The sequence below is a fragment of the Coffea eugenioides genome, unplaced genomic scaffold (genome assembly GCF_003713205.1).
Source record: "Coffea eugenioides isolate CCC68of unplaced genomic scaffold, Ceug_1.0 ScVebR1_3596;HRSCAF=5017, whole genome shotgun sequence".
Lineage (NCBI taxonomy): Eukaryota > Viridiplantae > Streptophyta > Magnoliopsida > Gentianales > Rubiaceae > Coffea > Coffea eugenioides.
In genome coordinates this window covers 240687-248068 of record NW_020864188.1, presented here as the reverse complement: position 1 = coordinate 248068, position 7382 = coordinate 240687, and the positions used below count along the sequence as shown (strand labels likewise).

Genomic DNA, 7382 nt, shown 5'->3' with positions numbered 1-7382 from the left:
AAATAATATGTACATAGCGTAACACATATATCTACAATCTGCACTTATACTAACCAAGTTTAAAAAAAATTCTCTTTAATTAATTCACTACTATTGCACGAATATGTACCAAATGTTTAACATGAAGTAGCAACCAACAATGTTTAATTACTAAAGTGTGCAGTTTCATCCCCCTTGTACACACTATTTCTTTTTTTATTATTATTTTCCACTCAAATATGATTCTCTACGTATATAGATGCCAAACCATATTAGAACCCACTTAATCAGAGATATATGAGAGTATTTCTTAACTATCGGACACGAGGCAAGGACGGTTGCTAGTTCAACCGTTCTTGAGCAATGTAACTTCTTTTGAACATTTTGTAATTCTATGTAAATTTCTTGTACATTCTCACAATAAAGGTGTGATATTGTGTTACTGTTCATATGGATCTCATATATAATAATTCATCTATGCTGTTAAATTTTACAAGTAGTTCATATAAAGTTACATCTTGTTAAAAAAATATTACATCATTCCGAACAGTTGTTACTGGCAACCGTCGAGACTCGCATCCTCAACTATCAATAGTTTATCTCAAAATATATTTGATATCAAGGAGTATAGTTAGCCACAATCACTCAAATATCTCATAATTTTGGAAGAATCCTGATTTAGAGATATATGAGTATTTCTCAACTATCAGTAATTTATCTCAAAAAAATTGCTATAAAAAAGTATAACTAGCCACAATCACTCAGATACCTTGTAATCCTGGTAGAATTTTGTTGTACTCCTTATTTCATTCGTATAATTTACAATGACTCACTTTACTTATCTTTTATTTTTGTATGTGTCAGTTTACTATGATGTGAATGCCCATCTACAGCTAGTAATACATTTTAAACTGTATGGTATCACTACTATCCTACAACAAGAATGAAAAAAGCAAGTAATGATTTCCTTCATACTCTTTCTATTATTTTATATGCCGATAAGCTTCCTTTATACTCTTTCTATTATTTTATATGCCGATAAACTTCCCAAGTCATTTAATTCGTCTACTAAGTCAAATTTACAAACACTTGGCATGCATAAGTTCCTTGTGCATACCTCTCCCAAGTTGGCTCGTACTATATTTATATACCTTAGATGACAAATCATTAGATGTAGTTTAGGACATGGTTCAGTGATATTACCTTCGTCGAATTGGGGCATTATGTTTCACCAATGTTGGCTGGCACAGTTGCAGTTACTTAGTTGTTCAACAAAACTGGAGACTGTTGTAAATGTATTTCTTCTATTCCCTTCTACTTTGCTGCCTGCCCTGGAAAGGATGCAGAGAAATTGTCCTAACAATTTTTAACTTCATTCAATTGTTGCATTCCCTCCTAAAGATGTCTACAAAGATAAATTGGTCCATCCATTTTCACTCAAAATGCCTCACGAGCTTGGCTTCCTCTCTATAGATTTGGCCTTCTTTTTTCTTCACATAATTGTGCCCTAAATTTCTCCTCCCACTTCAATGTTTGCATTTTTATCTCTCAATTATTTTTGGCAAATATCCGTAGAGATAGCAAGACTTATTTTGGTGTACAAAAGAATTAATCCATGCTTTTTCAACTTTTTCCTTTCATTTTATGCGGTTGATTCAAAATTTTGCATTTGATATTTGAATTTTAAATCAGTCCATTTGTTCCAAACAAACACCGTTAGGATTTCAATACATTTTTTACTTTTTTATTCTACCCACTTATTGTAATGATGTCATTTTTGGTTTAGCAACAGAATTAGTAGACGTGGCTTCTTCTTCACCTCTTGTCAAATTTTGTAAGAGGATTGTTCAGGAACGGTCGGCCTAATGACCGTTCCTGCCCCAAATCCGATGTTTAAAGCCAAGCGGCGTGCTCCTGCTCCAACTGCATGTCAGGAAGCAGGAAGAAGACGTCGTCGTTTAGCTAAAGGAATGTGTGTTTTGTAGAAACGGTGTCGTACTAGCTTGGCGGAGGTTTATGACATGTATAATCGAATTTTGTTAATAAGATTCTCTCTCTCTTCTTTCAATTCTAAATTCTCTGAATCTTCTTCTTCTACTTTTCTAATTTCCCTCCCAATTCCAAAATTGGTCCATCAAGATCCTGACACTGCAGCTCCAGCACTGTCTGCCCGGCTGTTCCGCCACTATAACTCACAAAGTCACAATCGATGCTCATATGAATTTGATTCGCCGATACTCATCCGCTTGTCTCGACTCCTTACCATCAACATTATCATCTGCTTATATGACATCAATCTTGTCACTTTTAAAACGGTGCAAGACCATCCGAAACCTGGAGCAAGTCCACCCTCACATCATCCACAAGGGCTACGAGCAGGATCCCTTCTTGATTACCCAATTTCTGTCCCTCTGCATTGCTCTCTCTTCTGACCTCTCCTACCCTACCGTTGTCTTCGAACGCGCTATTCAACCCAATATTTATCTCTGGAACACCCTACTCAAGGGCTACTGTAGACATTCCTCTTTGGTCAATTCATTTTCATTTTTTAGTCGGATGAAAAAGTCTACGAATGCAAGCCTGGATGAGTATACTTTCCCGCCGTTGATCAACAAGTGTGCAAGTGTTTTGGCGTTGAGGGAAGGGCGGGTTCTCCATGGGTCAATAGTAAGGTGTGGTATTGAAACTGATGTGTACGTGGGTTCCAGCTTAGTTGACTTCTATGACAAGTGTAAGGAGATCGAGTGCTCCCGGAATATGTTTGATATTATGCCCGTTAGAAATGAAGTCTCTTGGACGGCTACGCTTGTTGGCTATCTGAATGTCGGAGAGGCATTGGAGGCGAAGAACTTGTTTGATGAAATGACTAATAGGAATTTAGCATCCTGGAATGCGATGATTAGTGGCTTTGTTAGATTCAGTGATTTGAGGAGTGCTAGGGAATTATTTAATGAGATACCTGAGAAGAATGCTATTTCCTATACCACTGTGATTGGGTATGCCAAGGCTGGTGACATGGTGTCTGCAAGGATGTTATTCGAGCAATCAGATGAAAAAGATATTGTATCCTGGTCTGCCTTGATATCTGGGTATGGCCAGAATGGACAGCCCAACGAGGCGATACAGATGTTTTACAGGATGTAGTGTAGAAGCGTCAAACCGGATGAGTTCACTATGGTAAGTTTGATGTCTGCTTGTTCCCAATTGGGTTGTTTGGAATTACCAAAATAATTGATTCTTATATGCATTAAAGCTCATTTGATCTCAAGCGTGTTCAAGTTGCTGCAATCTCATAGATATGAATGCCAAGTGTGGGAACATGGACAGAGCATCAACCATGTTTGAGCAAATGCCTACGCATGATGTGATCTCATACTGCTTAATGATACAGGGCCTATCCATTCATAGGAGTGGTCCACAGGCTGTGGCACTGTTTGAAAGGATGCTAAAGGAAGGACTTGTGCCTGATACTACAGCCTTTACGATAATTCTAACAGCTTGCAGTCATGCTGGTCTCATTAAGGAAGGTTGCCATTATTTTGACTCTATGGTTAATGAATTCTCTCTTGAGCCTTCTCCAGATCAGTATGCATGCCTCATTGACCTTCTTAGGCGATCAGGAAAGCTTAAAGATGCTTACGACATTCTTAAGTCAATGCCCGTAAAGCCCCATGCTGGTGCTTGGGGTGCACTTCTTGGCGCTTGCAAGCTTCATTGTGACCTTGAATTGGGGGAGGAGGTAGCATGTAGACTAATTGAGCTTCAGCCCTTAAATGCTGGGAATTATGTGTTGTTATCAGACATCTATGCTGCTGCAAATAAGTGGTTGGATGTTTCACTTTTGAGGGTCAAAATTAGGGAGAAAGGACTCAAGAAAATTCCCGGTTGTAGTTGGATATGAAGTAGAAAATCTTGGTTTATTGAAGTTACTTTTTCCACAAAGAAGACTGGGACTAAGGTCTTTAATCATCAGACACCAGCAGAAGCTCAATACCGAAGAAGATAGCCAGTTGTAGTTGAGTATGAAGTATAAAATCTTGGTATAAAGACATTAGCTTTTCTAGAAAGAAGCTTGGGACTGAGTTCTTCATTCATCAGATGCCCTCAGAAACTCAATACTAAATTTAAAATTGCTGGCTACTAGGATTCAAATTATCAATTTTGAGGACATCTGAGGTTTGTTCTGTTGGGAGTTTGGATATTAACACTCTGATCAGGAAGGGACATACAATTTGTGAATATTGAGTAGGTTATGTTTTCTGACATGATTAATCCGAGCAGGCAATCTTGTCAATCTGTGAGGGTTGCTCATTTAGCTTTATGAAGTTTCAAATAATGTCAAATATGCAAAGTAAATGCAGCTGACTACCGTTATGGCTGCCATTGCATTTAGTGACCTGGAGTTAACATTCTTTACTATTGTTTCTTAATCATTTTTGCTTTAATTCATGGTAGGAAGCCTTGATACTCTGATGTTAATATGAAATTATGAGCTGATGGATGTAAACCCAAGAAAGCATGGAATGCATGGCCAACAGGTTTCTGGAAAGTAGACCACTTCCTCAGAAATGCATTCATCAAGGTTTTGATTTTGTTAATCTTGAATTTCCATTTTCAAGAATTGGCTACATTTCAGAATCGGCTGGAGTTTTGCCTCAAGCTGAATCAATCAAAATTCTGTAGACAAGATTTTGAGATGGCTCAAAATGCATTGACTGAAAACATGAGAGATGTGCTCCATCTGCAGAAACAAGAAATGAGAACTCCAAACTGGTACATCCATCTATTCTTTTCTTTCACAAAGCATGAAGGACGGATCAATGATAGCAAATAATACTTGTCACCTAAAGAAATTATTACTATCTTCTGCTTGTAGCTAGCTTTGTTGTTTTTGTGGAAAATTTTTTTGTTTCCTCTTATGGATGAAAATGGCAGGTATTAAGCTTGATAATGGGATGTCTGCCTTTGTTGGTGGTTGTAGACACTTGGTCTGCAGGTTGTTATAACACAAAATTTACTATAGGGTATTTAGTAAGTGTGGTGTCAAAGGGTTGGTGTATGCTGTAGTTATTTGTGTTTATGTGTGTAGCATGCATCTTTGCTGCTAGTTATGTCTATCCTTTATGCCTTTCAGGTGTAAGATGACTTGGCGAGTGCAGGTGGAATTTTGGTACCAATATAAAGCCAAAAGGGGCACTACCTGTGGTAAACTTGTGTTAAAGTATCAGGAATTTAGTACTTCCAGCTTTCGGACCGTCTTTCCTAACCAAAATATTTATGTGGAAAAAAAAAACCATTTTAGATTACCATTCTGTGAATCTCCAATTCCTAGTGTTGGTGAAGAATCTTGGAATGATCTTAACCATGTCCTACATCATTTAAAAGTGATTTTATTTGGTGTAAACAGGAGAATTTATGCTGATCATTATCGAACTCGGAAGCATATCATAAGTGAATACATGCTTAACCTGGATAATCTGCATGACTCTGTCGGTTTGCTTATGTTAGTCTGCATATTCAGTTTATGAATGTAATATAATGCTTGTTTTTTCTTGCACTAGAAGAATTTGAAGTCTACCATCTTCATTAAGAGTTAAAACCTAAAAAAGGAATACCTAGACCATTTTCCTATTCAGGAAGTGTTTCCACTTACTTCCTACCAAATCTCTTGTTCAATATCTCTGCTAGAGATCTTCAGTAATTTATAAGGATATTTAAAGACATCAACAAAGTAGGAAAATGCCAATATCAGGCGAGGCTTTGTTAGCTTATACCTTTGGTGGAGAGATAACACTTACTGGGCTTCTCAATGCTGATTATCTCATTTTACATGTTTGATAGTGTAATATTTAGCAGTGAAAGGAATTGATAAGGAAACTCAAAATGAAATTACAGTAACACGATGGTGTAGATCAAGATAAGCAGTGAGTTGAAAGAAGCTAAGCACAAGACTTATTCGTTCTTTGACTAGAGAAAAAGCAAACTGAGAAAAGCATCTTCGATGACAGTATGAACCTCTGATGAGTTGAGAAAAATGTAACAGTAAATTAGCTCCTCCATTTCTCTCCAAGTTTGAATTTTTACCTTCTGGATCATCTCCAATATTGACTCTCTAATGTCTGTGAATGGCTTGTTAGAGTACTTCACTGCACAGATGCTTTCTGCAAAGATCCCACTAACATCATCTGGCAATCTGGCTGAAAAGCTAATTCTCGTGTTCCGGTTCCGCATAGATTTCTTGTTCCTCTTGTTTATTGCATTTTGAATCTCCATTTCTTTAGTAATGCTGCCGCTCTCCTATTTAATTTGCTGCATCAAGAAATAATGCTGTAGTTTTTCTTTTTTTGTGGGAAGAAATATAGGCGTGTAGTTGCTTCTTGCTTGGCTGGAACCTTTAAAGCCAAAGGGTCATTCCTACTACTTCGGGACTTGGTGGAAGGAAATGGGCAACAATAATCAGGAGAGCAAGAGGGGAGGGAGTGGGTTTCATGTTATTGTGGACCCTAGAATTTAAGACAGGGCACGAGCAGGGATGGAATTCTGAGGACGAAGTGGGCATAGTAAAACAACTGGTATTGTTTGGATTTAGCCTAAAAGAAATATTAGGCTTTTCTTTGGTAGGACATGACATGTGAACTGACTTACAAATACTTCTGGGAAATGATGGACGTCTCAAAACCTGTAATTCTATAATTTGAATGTCAATAAAAATCAATTTTTCATAATTAGAGTGATAATAAAAATATTGTAAAAATAGAATTTTTTTTTAAAAAGCAGGGCAGGGTGTGATTTAAGAGGGATAGAGGGACATTGAAATTTAGAACCTTTAATACCCGGAGTCTTAGTTTGAAGCAATCTTTTCTTTCTGTGCATAGGTAATCAAATTATGTGTAAATCCCTTCAGTGCATTAAAACAAAATTATACGTAATGCTAGTTGATGACGTCGTTGCCTTATCAAGAGCCAAGGTTGAAGGATAGGAAAAGTAAACTACCCAATAGGACTATCAAATTAGTAGGTGGCTGTGTGTAGCATGTAGAGTTTACTAAGAACGGAATTTTTTCTTGTCCTGGAGGAAAGACGGGAATTTTTTTTCTTTCTCTCTATTTTTTTTTTCAATGAAGATGCCTTGCTGCATATTGTAGTCTATGCGGCAAAGATTTTTCTTGACGTGGATTTCACGGTATGCAGTGAAGCTTTTTCTTTAAGTGGATGCAGCGATGATCAATTTTTTTTAAAAATTTTTTTAACTAAACCCTAAACTCTAATTATCAACCATAAACCCTAAACCCTAATTTATAAACCTTAAATCCTAATGTATAACCCTAAACCTTAATTCATAATCCTTAAACCCTAATTTATAAACCCTAGTTTATCAATGCTAAATCCAAAAATAATTTTAGA

At 36.9% G+C, this 7382-nt stretch overlaps 1 pseudogene; it reads left to right on the top strand.

Moving 5' to 3' along the window:
- The first annotated feature begins 2520 nt into the window (after positions 1-2520).
- LOC113758079 lies at positions 2521-3880 on the top strand (annotated as a pseudogene).
- The last annotated feature ends 3502 nt before the right edge of the window (positions 3881-7382 follow it).